The sequence below is a fragment of the Fukomys damarensis genome, unplaced genomic scaffold (genome assembly GCF_012274545.1).
Source record: "Fukomys damarensis isolate Sample0158 unplaced genomic scaffold, DMR_v1.0_HiC HiC_scaffold_18, whole genome shotgun sequence".
In the NCBI taxonomy this organism is placed as follows: domain Eukaryota; kingdom Metazoa; phylum Chordata; class Mammalia; order Rodentia; family Bathyergidae; genus Fukomys; species Fukomys damarensis.
In genome coordinates, this window is record NW_022900930.1 from 39,627,043 (window position 1) to 39,640,163 (window position 13,121).

The following is a 13,121-nucleotide window of genomic DNA, read 5'->3' on the forward strand; positions in this document are numbered from 1 at the left end:
AAAACCTGGACCAAACTCTCACCATGTACAAAAATCAACTCAAAGTTGCTTAGACACCTTAATGTAAGGCCTACAACTATAAATATATTAGGAGAAACCCTAAGGGAAACATTGCCTAGAGAACATAATGTTAGGTGAAATGAATCAGGCACACAAGTTTAAATATCACATGGTTTCTGTTATATAAAAGCACCAAAATATAAATAAAGAGCAAGATAAAAGATAGCAGGAAATAGGGAGATAGATCTTCTGCCAAAGGAAAGGGACCAACAGGAAGGGAGAAGGAGGTAAGGGAGGAAAAAGAAATGGGAAAAAGGGAGTTGAAGAAAAAAAATGAAACTAGAGCTTTTGCAAATGGGAGGGGGACCAAGAGATGGAAGGAATAGGGGTAGGGGATGGAGGAAAAATAAAGAATTACGATGTGTTATGTACATGTGCCAACTCACCATGATAAATGTAATCAGTATGTACTGCAAATATATAGTATAAGAAATGAAAACAGCAAAAAATGGATGTGTATGCACATGTACCAACTGCCTATGAAGAATGTAATCCTTATATACCGAAAATATATACTAATAAAAATATAGAAAATTGAAAAAAGAACCCAAAATTTACCAATAAAATTTTATCTGCAATGGAACTGAGTGCAAAAAGTAAATAAATCTCTAAAATGATAATTACATATATCTAATTAACATTCTCATATTTTTACATACTTTACTAACTGTCAGTAGTTTCTATCACTTATAACACATCATCTTTTTATTAAAAGGGTTTTCTACTCATGATTATATAAAAATTAGTTTTTAGTGTTCTAGGAAATCTAAATTGCAGTTTTTAAGCCAAATGGAACTGCAGTCTAATTGCACTTTTTAACCAAAATTAAAAGAAATATCTCTGTCTTGTTTTATTTCATGCATGCGGTGGTGTGTGTGAGGCAGCTCTCATTACAATTTGTTTAACAGACTTTTTAAATCATCAAAGAAAGAACTTGATATCAAAACTTTCCCAAATTCTTTATGTCAATATTCAGAAATTTAAAAAATAATCATTGCATCCACACAAGTAAGGTTTTAGTCATGAATCAACTCTAAAACAATTCCTTCTTCAGAATTTCTCTTCCAGCATTTTCTATTAAAAATTTAGCATTCTCTTTTCTCTTCTCTGCTAGGAATGTAACAATGCATCGTTCTTCTCTGTCATAAAAATTTATTACACCATTTATTCAACCTGAAAGATGCCCGGAAAAGAAAGTGCCAAGTAACCACAATTCTCTCTGACTTACACAAGAAATTTTGTCTTTGTTGTTTAAGGCATTGAGTATTCATCTCTTCTTTTAACAGTACATTGTCCTTTGTCCCAATTCTTTGCCCACATTCACATCTATGAATCTCCTCTGATTAATGGCTCAGTGATGATTTGTGTCATGCTGTTTCCCTGTTTCATTTCTTTCATCTACAAAGCCTTTGCTGGGCTCTTTCTCTAGCTTCTTTGTTTGGCTTGCCGAGACTGTGAAATCTCTAATGCATGTGGAACTACAGTCCCCATTTTTCACTGCCTGTTGCAAACTCCATTCATAGTGTTTTATTAGTGGAGGCCTCACCTCTCAGGATGGTGGCTGTACCTGCTGGCTCATTTCCTGCATTGATTCCTGTGCAGTAGCTTTCATGGAAGTGTAATTTTTAATTCGAGTTGGAAAACCAAAACAGTAATAGAGTTTCAGGATAGACCTTCTGATTGCCTTAAAGATCAGCACTGTTGCATTCAGATACTAAATCTTGTGTTTTTGAGATAGGGTGGAGCAGAGCAGGAAGAAAAATAAGTTTTGATCTACGTTGAGGGGGATATTTGCACATATCAATGGCTGTGGGCTATTGTTTTTGATTTCGGTTAAATGTCATCTACCTTGTTTTCCACAAGATTCTAGTACATTACTAGAATATACTATATCAATGTCTATATTATGTTTAACAATTCACATTGGTCATGTTTTGAGTTTTTTAAACTGCCATTTTTAATATTTTATGCTGTTTTGACTAGAAAACTGATGAATCCCTTTAGGAACTGTTAATGAGACTCACCAGCCTCTGCTTTTCTTTCTCTTGTTCCATTAATAGGTATAAATTTTAACCTGTTTTGATACCTATCTGACTAGCACATGGCCTTGGAAAGAGCTCATGATTTTTCCAAGCTTTAGTTTTAGTCCAGAGAGTGAAAATACTAATCTGTATCTCTGAGATTAATTGTGAGAATCAAATAAGATCTGGAAACATCTGACAAATTGTCTATCTTGGCAGTCATCTTAATAAGTATTAACCATGATGATGGTGATTACACAGAGGTGAAGCAATATGATATAATAATTTATACAATGTCTATAAATGACTCCAAATAATTGGAGTTAAAATAATAGAACTATCCCTCAGAAATGCAGGTGTCAATACTGTCTCAGGTTTGTAGGATATCACTGGGCAACTGTGCTAATAATGACAATATAATCAATCTCTCTTCTGACAACTGTGTATCAGTTGCCTGCATTTGAGAGAAATGGCTGATCGTGGAACCCCACAGACTTCCTAACCAGCACGAATGTAGTTTCATGAGTTTAGAATGTTAACACAGCTCTCTTTCTGACTGTACCATGGGTATCACAGAAAACACATTTTGAAAAATATGATTTAAAGTGTGATTATGTCTTACCTTGAGGTACTCCATAGGATCATGTAGATTTGGAGATTAGGTAATGTTAGGCATATAAAGCCCTGACGTACAAGGAATAGGTGGCCTCATTATCTTTAGTGATTTTCTAATATTAAAATATTATGGCTTGAAATTTATAGGCCTTCAAAGAAAATTTTTGGAACGTTCCCTTGGCAATATCTAGAGTTAATTAGATACTGAGCATTTAATGGCATTGAGTAAAACAGGAATGTCCATGATTTTCATAGAAGTTGCTTTGACATTTTAAGTAATTCCAAGTAGTATTTACATTCATTTTGCCATTTTTCCTTTCCAAAATGAAGGAAAGCCCTTTGAACTTTGATTCCCTGTTGTGCTACTAGTGCTGTACAAAATACCTACTGTGTAATATCTTTCAGATACACTTAGTACTGACATATTTGTTAAACATCAAACAGGAATATTATTTTATGTATTGTGCATGAAAAATACCATTTGGAAACTTCATTTAAGGAATCAAATTCTTTGTTTCTCAACAACTAGTAAAATACATGAGGAAATATCTAATATTGACTGTTTATAAATAAATCAGAAAATTAACAAGAAACATTTTCATTGGCCTTATTCACTCTTAGCATTCCATTTCATGTACAGCATTATTTTAGGATAAAGGCCAATTTTACTGTGGCCACCTAAAGCATTTCCTTGGAAATAGTAAGTACAGTCTCTTTGCAGGCATCCTCACGAGGGTGACATCATCTTTACACCCTGCGTGGCAGTCACTGAGGCACTGCCACGATGCCCAGGAAGGAGAGGACGACCTGGAAATCCAGCTGCTTTGTTAAGATCACCCAACTTTGGGACGACTATCCAACATTCTTCACCGTGGGAGCAGACAATGTGGGCCCAAGCAGACACAGGAGATCCACACGTCCCTCCGAGGGCCAGCAGCGGTGCTGACGGGCAGGAACACCATGGCGCACAAGGCTCTTCGAGGGCACCTGGAGAATGACCCAGCTCTGGATCTCACTGAGATCAGGGTTAAGCTGCTGGGCAATAAGGTGCCAGCTGCTGCCAGTCTGGTGCCATTGCACCACGTGAAGTCAACATGCCAGCCCAGAACATTGGTCTGAGAAGACCTTCTTCCAGGCTCTGGGCATCACCAGTGATATCCCCAGGGGCACCACTGAACTCCTGAGTGATGTACAGCTGATTAAGACTGGAGACAAAGTGGGAGCCAGTGAAGCCGTCCTTCTGACACATTCCCCATGCTCCTTTGGGCTGATCATTCGGCAGGTGATCCACAGTGGCAATATCTACAACCCTGTAGAACTCGGCAATACAGAGGAAACTCTGCATTCTCGTTTCTAGAGGGTGTCCGCAATGTTGCCAGTGTTTGTCTGCTGATTGCTTACCCAGCTATTGCATTTGTGCCCCATTGTATCATCAGTGGGTACCAACGGGTCCTGGCCTTGTCTGTGGATTACACCTTCACACTTGCTGAGCCACTTCTTGGCTGATCTGTCTGCATTTGTGGCTGATGCCCCTGTCGCTGCTGCCACCACCGCTGCTCCTGCTTCTGCTACTGCCCCAGCCAAGGCTGGAGCCAAGGAAGAGTCAGAGGAGTCCGATGAGGATATGGGACTTGATCTCTTTGATTGATCACCCAAACTCAAACTACTCAGCCTGACTGATTGGCAAAACAAGGAATAAAGGCATAATTCTCTTTTAAAAAAGAAATAGTAAGTACAATCAGTTATAGAAACAAATTGCCAGGACTTCTGGTTATTTAGCATTAAATAAGCATACTACTATAAGCTTTGGATGAAGATTTCTTGCAGTGGAATTTCTTGTACCCTAGCAGTTCTTGGCAACATCTGTGTATGGAGAACTGTTAAGGGTGTGACCCTTTACTTCACTTGAAATCTAAATCAGTCTACCATGGTTTCGTACATGCAGGGGAAGATACAAGGCTTCAATCAGAGACAAAAGACACCACATTATTTATTTTAAAGGGAGTGGTCAGAATTCAGCGTTTGTGTCAGTTACTAGAGTTCTGGTAGCACAGGGCAGTAATGGAGAGGGCCGGAAAGCACTGACAGATTCAGAAGTTTACTTTGTAGAAGAGGAATCCTGACTTCAGAGAATCCAGATGTGTTGTAAGTGACCAATGATAAAGGTGTCCATTGCTCTTGAAGGGAAGCCAGCATCTGTGAGGAGACAGCGCTTCTGTTTGCTAGAAATACGAGATCCACAGACTACCGGCTCTCAGCACTGTGTTTGCCACTTTTTCTCTCTTCCATCTCTTCAATTATAAACTAGAAAGCCATTTTGAGCTTCAATTTTTATAAATATTCTATAATAATTATTCACGGTAAAGATTCTAAGGAATGTTTTGGAGCCACACAACTTTTAGTACTTGCCAATTATCCACTTGCTTTTTTATTTAACAAAAACTTCCAAACACATATTAGGTGCTAGGCATAGAGTAGATAGTGCTGAGCAAAATACTGCTTTTCTCATGGAACTTGGACTCTGTTATGCACAAAATGTAACAGAGAAGGACCCAGGATTTAGTGCAGTGGCACCGCACCTGCCTCACAAGCGCAAGATCCTGAGTTTGAGACTCAGTACTAAAAAAACAAAAAACAACAAAAAAAAAAGTAACAAAGAAACAAATGTGTAATTTTAAAGCTACAATATTTTGTATTAAAATATTGTAGCTTTAAAATTTTTATTGGCACATGTTTGTAGTACATAATGATTATATTCATTGTGAGAAACTGATACACATATACAACACATCTCAATTCTTTTGTTCCCCTTCCCCTCCATCTCTCTCTCTCTCTCTTTTTTTTTGCTACCATCAGATTCATTTTTTCTAAGTCAATTTTATACATATATATTTTTTATTTTGAAAATTGCTATGCAGAACTTCTGTGGTCTTTCAAAGACTTGATCCAAGGAAAGTTATTCAACATGTAAGGGGTCTGACTTCTCTCAGACCACCTTGCCAGACAGCCAGCTACAAGATATACATGAAGAAAGAGGCCATCTCGTAAGGCCAATCTAGTAATCCAGATAACTCTAACCTCAGCCACCATTTGACTGCATTTTTCCTGAAAGACCCCAAGTAAGAATAGCTCAGCCAAACTTACTCATCCCAATGAATCATAATAGACAAATGAGTCACCACACGTGGGACATCATTGGTCCTTTGACTCCTGGCTGTGACAATTTATCAGTCTTTATGACATAGAAGGGATAAGTGTTCAAATTGTTTGTATCTAGCCGGGTCAAGTTTACACTGGGTACAACTAAGGACCCCAGAAACAGAACTCACAGGAAAGCTCAGACCTCTCACCTGCCCCTGAGATGTATGTCACTAATACTTCCATGAATAGAAGCGGGGCGGCATGATGCCACCTTCCCTGGAATCCACACCCCCTGCTTTAGTGGAAGGCCACATGGAGCCTGAAGTCAGCACCCGTCAGCTATACAAATGTGATACATCAAATGGAAATCCCATATTCATCTGTAGTTTTTTGTTTATTCATCTGCTGGTGGATACTTAGGTTGCGCTTATGTCTTGATAACTTTGAATAAAGCTACAATGAGATCAGGATGCAAGTATCTTTCAACATACTGATTTCATTTTCTTTAGGTATATATGTACTCAGAAGTCCTCATTTACTTTTCTATAGAATATATCAAAATTATAGAAAATAGAACAAAGTCATTCCAAAATGGCTTAATCTCACGAAATGTGACTAATTACTATTTTAGTTTTTCCCATATACATACATACTTTTACATATTTATAATTACAATGCTAATTTTTCCTACTGATTTATTTACTTTTGAGAAGCATAAAGAAAGTTTATTTGACAGAATTTTAAGTACACATTCAAAGACAATATTATGTGGGCCCTCAAGAGAGGCACCTTATAGTCAGGGAGGAAGTTCATATTTATCTAGGAATCTGTCTATTTCTTCTGTGTTTTCCTTTTAGTAGAATACAGGTTTTCAAAGTAGGAATTGATGATCCTTTGGCTTTCTGATGGATCTGTTGTGATTTCACCTTTTTCATTCCTAATTGCATGAATTTGAGCTTTTCTTTCCTTTTTTTGATAAGGTTGGCTTAGGGTTTATCTATTTATTCTTTTGAAAAACCATTTCTTTGACTCATTGATTGTTTTTGTATAGTTCTCTTAGTCTCCATTAAATTACTTTCTTCTCTGATCCTTATAATTTCATCCCTTCTATGAGCTTTTGGCTTGCCTTGCTCTTCTATTTTAGAAGCCTAGGGTTAAGCATTAGGTTGTTTATTTGAGCTTGCTATGTTTTCCTAGTATGCGCATTTATTGCTATGGATTTTCCTCATAGAGCTGCTTTCATTGTGTCCCATAGATTCCTGTATGTTGTATTGGCATTATCATTTAATTGTAGAAATTGACTAATTTCTTCTTTAATTTCCTCTGTGTCACAATGGTTGTTCAGCAGGGTGTTATTTAATTTCCATGTTTTTGTGAAGTTCTTGAGGTTTCTTAGGCTCCAGTCTTAGGCTCCTTGCTCTCCAGTTTAATTGCACTATGGTCTAATAATATCCAGGAGATAACGTCAATTCCTTTGCATTTACTTAAGCATGTTCTATGAGCTAGCATGTGTTCTATTTTGGAGAATGACCCATGTGCAGCTGAAAAGAGTGTATATTCTGATTTTATGGGGTGAAACACACTATAGACATCTAAGTCTGTTTGCTCTAAGACTTGGTTCAGTTCTGTTATTTTGTTGATATTTTGTCTAGATGATCTGTCTATTTGTGTCAGTGGATTATTGAGGTCCCCCACTACAATTGTATTAGTGCTTATTTCATTTTTCATATCCATTAATATTTGTTTTGCATAGTTGGGGCATCAGTGTTTGGTGCATATATATTTATGATTATTATTTCTTCCTCTTGTATTGTTACCTTTACAAGAATGTGATGGCTTTCTTTGTCTCTCTTAATTTGTTTTGGTTTGAAATCTATTGTGTCTGCAAAAAAGATAGTTAGCCCCATTTTTTTTCCAGGCTCTTGTCACATGGAGAACTGTTTTCCAACCTTTTACTCTCTGTCTATGAATTTTTTTGAGGATTATGTGGGTTTCTTGTATATAGCATACTGTTCGATTTTGCTTTTTAGTGCACTCTGCCAGCCTGTTTCTTTTGATTGGTGAATTGAGGCCATCAACATTGATGGTTATAACTGTTATGTATTGACTTTTCAGTGTCATGTTATTTTCCTCTTGTTGGTTCTTTTATTTTTTGTTTTTCCCTCTCTGTCTTTAATTTCTTTCCTTGTCTGGTATATTTGCTCTGTTGACCCTTATGGAGTTGTGGTCTTCATTTTCTTTTTCCAGGATATTGTTTAAAAGTGTTTGGGGGCCAGGGATTTAGCTCAGTGGTTCAGTGGCCTACCTTGCAAGCACAAGGACCCGAGTTCAATCCCCAGTACCAATAAATAAATAAATAAATAAATAAATAAATAAATAAATAAATAAATAAATAAATAAAAGTGTTTGGAGTGCCAGTTTGGTGTTCATGAAATTTCTGAGATGTTCTTTGTCATGGAAGTATCTTATTTCCCCATCAATTTTGATAGTTTTGCAAGATACAGCAGTGTAGGTTGGAGATTCTTTTCTTTAGGACTTGAAATATCTCACTCTAGGCTCTCCTCGACATGAAGGTTTATGTTGAAATGTCTGCTGTGTTTCTGATGGGCTTTCCTTTGCATGTGACTTGTTTACTTTTTCCAACTGCTTGTAATATTTTGTTCTTCTGTTGTGTTTACAGGATCTTATTTGTTTATTTGTTTGTTTGTTTGGTACTGGGGATAGAACTCAGGACCTTGCATTTGCAAGGCAGGCAGTGGAACTACTGAGGTAAATCCCCAGTCCCCTCCAGGATCTTGATTATTATATGTCTATGTGTAGATTTTTTTTTTTAATCGTGGCTAGTTGAAGTCCTATACACCTCACTTATCTGTAGGTCAAATTCTTCCCCTCTGCTTAGGAAGTTTTCTGTCATTAATTCTGTGAACAGGTTTTTTTTAATGTCATTTGTACATTTTCCTGTTACTTCATGGATCCCTATAAGACTAATATTATTCTCTTTGGGTCATCTAAGAGTTGTTGGATTGATTTCTAGTTACCCCTTACTGTTTTTCAACAATCTTTTTTTTTCATTGTCACTGACCGCAATACTATCTTCTGTATCTGAAATTTTATTTTCACATTTGTTCATTCTGCTGTGAAAGCTTTCTATAGAGTTTTTACTCTCCTGGATATCTGTTTGTATCTATTTCATGGATTCCATTTCTTTCCTATGTTGGACATTCAAGGTTTCCATTTCTTTCCTATGCTGGGCATTCATGGTTTCTGTCATGGTTCTGAGCTTATCTATATTTTTTATCTGTTTCTGTTCTAGAGTCTCTCATAATGTCTTTCATTCTTCTCACTATCTGTGTGGTTATCTGGGAAATTATTTTTGCTTTGAATTTTTCTAGAGCCTCATTTATGTGTTTCTTTTTTTACTTCCTTTACTATTGGCTCAGGGTGTCCAGGTGGCTGACTATCAGATTTCCCATCTCATTTCCCTGAGAGTTTACCTTTGGTGAGGTGGAGCTCTGTGTTTGTGTCTTGTTTAAATGTCTCCTCTTTTCTATTTTTGTCATTGGTCCTGTCCTTGATTGAATTCCTGGGTTAATACTTTTATTTTCCAGATGTAGCTGGTCTTTAGGTTTTTGGTCTCTAATGACTCTGAAGCAATCTCATTTTCATTATACCAGGGAGGACTACTGATTAGATTAATCACAACTCCTTAGCCCAAGTGATACAATCAGCAACACAATAGCATCAAGTACAGCTTAGGGAATGACAATTTGTGGTAGTTATGAATCTATCACCTTTAACTGTGCGAATTAAATAAAAATTGAACACCAGCCCAAAATACGTTTATAGTGTATAAACTCTTCAATACAGCAACTTTACCCTTCAGGATGGGGATTTAGAAGGAGTTGGATAGAGAGGGATAGATAGGGTACAGAAGGGTTAGAAGTAAGGTCAGAGGACACAGGAAGATCACACAAACTCTAGGGGGCTGTTGAAGAGAAGTGGAGAAGACGGAACAAAATATTCCCAAGAACAGAACAGACAGCAATGGGGAGGCCAGGGACTGTAATCACTGTCTTAAAACTAATGGCAATTGAGAGAAGGGAACAGAGAAGGAAAGGAGAATAAAGAAAATAAATTCAAATTACGATAGCAATAGGAACAAAAAGGGAGAGTAATGGAGATCAAGGTGGGAGAGAGAGAGAAAGAGAGAGAGAGAAAGGAAAGAAGATAAGAAAAAGTAGATTAATAAAGGAAAAATATTTGAGAAAATAAAAAGATAGATAAAAAGTTTTAAATGATTAAAGATAAGAGAAAAATATTAGTTTGACAATAAAAAATGCAAATAGAAATACAGAGCCTCCTTCAGGGTGTGCCTCTGTTGACACAATAGACAGCGTGGGCAGGAGTGTGCAGATCTAAGTTAATTAGTCTCAGCAAGCCAGCAGCTGCCCCCTGAGGTTCAGGCTGATTTCTGGCTGCAAGGCCCAAGTTGAGATCTCTGACCATCTGCTATGTTGAACTCTGCAAGGTTCTGCTGCGGGTTCCAGCTTTCATTCCCCTGAAATTAGGTCAGGTTCCAAAGTGAGGTGCTGGTCCCTCTGACTTACCAACTGTGGTGGTGTGCTGTGCCTTTACTGCATTTTCTTCACTTTTCCAGTGGGATTCATTTTTCCTCTAGGAATCTCAGAGAGGTCCTCTTTCTCTTGTTCTTGGATAGAGGGGGGAGTGGCGTAGAAATACCACTGTGTTTGCACCCTTGTGGCTGTGCTTCTGTGGCACAGTGGGTTGAAGGGGTGGACCTACCCGAGGATCCTGAGTTGCTGCTGGTCTCCTCTGGTGCACCGGGCTGAAGCTCATTTCACTATTTTTGTTTTGTTTTGTTTTGTTTTTTATCATGTGGAACTGCTGTATGGTATTTTTCCACTTTGTACTTGTGAGATGTTTATAGTTTCTAGCTATAATGACAAATTCTGATGTCAACACTCCACATTCCATCTTCTACTTTTTCCTGCAGTAGATTCTGAGGGGTCTCACTTGATGCAGTGGCCTGATTATCTATGAGTTAGTTTACAAGCTCTTTGCATAAACCCAAGAGGTGTAGCAGTCCCATGAAATGCTTATAGACTAAGGACCAAAAAAGTTGGTTGTTGAGGAAATCAATTGGATATCTGTTGAGAAATAATAGAATTTTGAAGGAAAACTGAAACTTGCATAAAGCATGGACAATTTTCCTCACAATTAGAGAAACTAAAAGAGATTTTAATGGGAAAATCTAAAAGGTCACTCTATGCTACATGGCAATTTTCCTTGTATTTTGAACTCTACCAACATTTCACATATTTAGGAAAAAAAAAAAAGACCAGAAATATCATGAGCATTTGAGATATATGAGATGTTTGCAAAGAGAATGCTGTCTGTTAATTAGATCACACCAATCAACAACTTCTACCCTCTATTTCTAATCTTACTCTTCTTCAACAGTATCCAATTTATTGTTTCTCAATGCATGAACAAAAATTTGTTTCAAATTTCAGTACTTACAAATAAGGATAGTTAATTTTTTAATTAATTTACTATCTTTCAATTAAGTATGAATAAACATTTTAGTTATTTTCAGATATGCATGATTCAGAGACAACTGAAGGCTGATAAGATTCTTTTGGAAAGAAAGAAACATTTGCATCCAGTAGTGATAATACATGCCTGTGATACCAGCATCTTGGGAGGCTGAGGCAGGAAGATCGCAAGTTCTAGCTAGCCTGGCCAATTTAATGACTTAGTGAGACCCTGTGTCAAAAAAAAAAATGTTGAAGATTTAGCTTAGTAGGAAGGACCTGGGTTCAAACGCAAGTACCACCAAATAAAAATAAACTCCTCAACTCCCAGTGGATATGAGATGCCTTAAAATCGTAATAGACACAACAAAAATACTTAGGATAGAAATATATGAAAGTTAGCTTACAAGAAAATCTAAGGAGATCCAATTGTAGGTCTTGCATTGTGCATTACTTTTAGGTTATTTGCAAGGCACAGAAGATCATCTGCTTTAGCCAAAACAAATTATAAGTGGAGAGTCAGCAAGGAAAACTGTTAGAGGAGACAAAGACTCCTGTTCATAGAGTCAATGGTACATATGATTTGAGAGTGATAATAAGTAGGAAGAGAAAGGAAAAAACGGTTCTCTAGAAAGCTGACACTCAACAAAAGTGAACTAGGCTTTAGGTTTCACATTGTTCTAAAATAAATGAGTGCTACATCAACTTTTCAATCCCAATCTTGCATTATTCTGAAATAAAATGAATGTCACTTTCAACTGTGAGATCCATAATCCTGGTCCCAAAACTTGCATGTACCATGCATGTGCTGACAGGAAAAAATATGTGGGCACCAGTCAGTGCAGAACCTGGGCACTGCAGAACAATGAAGCAAAAGCTGAAATGTCATGCTATTTTTTTAAATTTCTACTTTCTTCTCTCTCTCTAATTTTCTTTTTCTCATAAAAAAACTGTAATCCTTCCCACTTGCCCATGACATATCTTACTTTCGATTTCCTGTAAAAACTCCGGGAGTCTTGATGGAGGAAACCTAAAATACTGACTCTTCAAATCATGTGGTGAATATACCACAGAGTCTCACACCTTGCACAGTTCGGGTTGGACATGCCAGTAGGCAGTAGGTCTCTGGTTCAATGAATTAACAAGAAATGAAGAGGAATTCATCTGTAAGGCGCACTATTTTTATCTCTCATTAAGGAAATGGACATGTGACACAGGCATATATGTTCCTACAAACTAAGCTACTGCATCAAGGGATTCAGGGGTTATCCTAGATCACAAGATTAGACAGTTGGGGGCTGGGTATTTGGCTCAATGATTCCGCCGACTGCCTCAAAACCTCAAGGGCCCAAATTTGATTCCTGGTCCAGAAAAAAAGAAAAAAAAAAAAACACAGATTAGGCAGTTGGTAAATCTGAGTTCCACTCCTCCGTCCCTTAGTAATGGGCTCATTTGGTCACTTAATCCCTTTGTCTTTTCTCAGTCTCCTTTCCTCCTAGATAAAGAGATGATGCCTCAGGCACGAGACAAAGTAGTTTTATAATAGAGGCCATCTATACATTCTAATCTTTTTAAGCTGTCGGAATCACTGTGTCTAGGTTTGGGGGCCCAGATATATCTTCAGCAGAAAATAATACCAGGGTTCCTCTTTGATGTCTGCCCCAGCAGAGACAAAGGATTGAAGTTTTTTGGCTGCCATGTATTTTTCTAACTATAACTTTCAAGGCCT

General features: G+C 37.3%; 1 pseudogene; it reads left to right on the forward strand.

Annotated features, from left to right (window-relative positions):
• Positions 1-3,480: 3,480 nt before the first annotated feature.
• Positions 3,481-4,344, forward strand: LOC104866061 (annotated as a pseudogene).
• The last annotated feature ends 8,777 nt before the right edge of the window (positions 4,345-13,121 follow it).